This window comes from Triticum dicoccoides, chromosome 7A (genome assembly GCF_002162155.2).
Source record: "Triticum dicoccoides isolate Atlit2015 ecotype Zavitan chromosome 7A, WEW_v2.0, whole genome shotgun sequence".
In the NCBI taxonomy this organism is placed as follows: domain Eukaryota; kingdom Viridiplantae; phylum Streptophyta; class Magnoliopsida; order Poales; family Poaceae; genus Triticum; species Triticum dicoccoides.
Genome location: NC_041392.1, coordinates 731198739 through 731199944, shown reverse-complemented (window position 1 = coordinate 731199944; position 1206 = coordinate 731198739).

Sequence of the window (1206 nt, the reverse complement as noted above, 5' to 3'; positions counted from 1 at the left end):
CCCTGCCCTCCACCCCGACCCCATGCCCGGGTGAAAACCCAAAATCTTCTTAGATTGGGCGACAGCGGCACTACACGTGTCGTACCCTTCTTGCAGGCGCCGCCTGGGGCGTTTGGGTGCTCGGTTAGACGAACTATAGGCGGAGGGGATGGGACCAATGTTAACAGGTGGTGTTCGAGATGGAGGAGCAACGTGGCATTTGGCACATCGATAATGGCGGTTCTCAGCGGCATGGAGCAGCGGGGTCTCGCCAGTGGGCGTGTGATGATGGACGAGCACAGGATAGCGGGGTTGTCTGGCGTCGTGGTGGCGTCGACGGCAGATAGACCGGGCAAGGTAGATGCAGCAGTACAACACTGAAGATGCATTGGTCGCAGGTGGCTGCGGTGGCCTCATACCCGGCGGGCGTCCTGGTTGGGACCTCAGGTCTTAGATGTTAGGTTTGGCTGTGAGATCTGTTTGGTATTAAGCCCAAACTATCAGCATCCCTTCATCAATTGGATAGAAGTAGCGACAGATGTTGTCTAGACGATGATTTTTAGTTTTACTATTGTATAACTTCGCAAGGTCTTGTGTAAATGATTAATAAAGTGGCTGCATATACATGATCCAACCAAGGCTAGGGTCCTCGTCCTTTTCAAAAATAAATAAAATAATAACAACTACTATGAGTATGACAGATCTTCACAACCGAACTTTGAAATACTTATTATTACATTTGCTATGAGAATCAGCGATCTTGAATTCTTACCTAACTTCCACCGCAAAACAAATTAAAAATCAACTAATTAAGTTTTTTTTTATGAAACTAGTTAAGTAATCAGAGCCGGAAATAGATCAACAGCATCGATCGATGGACGTGCGTGCGTGCCATGAGTAAGCTTACATATACTACTCGAGCATGAGACCCATGTGCTAACAAAAAACCTCCTAGCTAGCTAGTTAACGCAGGGCTAGCACAACAATAATGCGCACAAGGCAGCTCGACTGCTGGAGATCAACAACAGAGACAGACCGATCTCCATGATTTCGCCTACTTATCCTCAAGGCCGTCTTCTTTTTTTTGCGGGCTTCGACGGCATGTATGCCAATAAACATATTCGACTTCTCCAGGATAGATGCCAGTATATTTATTCATCATTGTCCGAGGATTATAGTATCAATCCCGAGAGATCGGCCAATATACTTAAATTAGCAAGCTGGCCG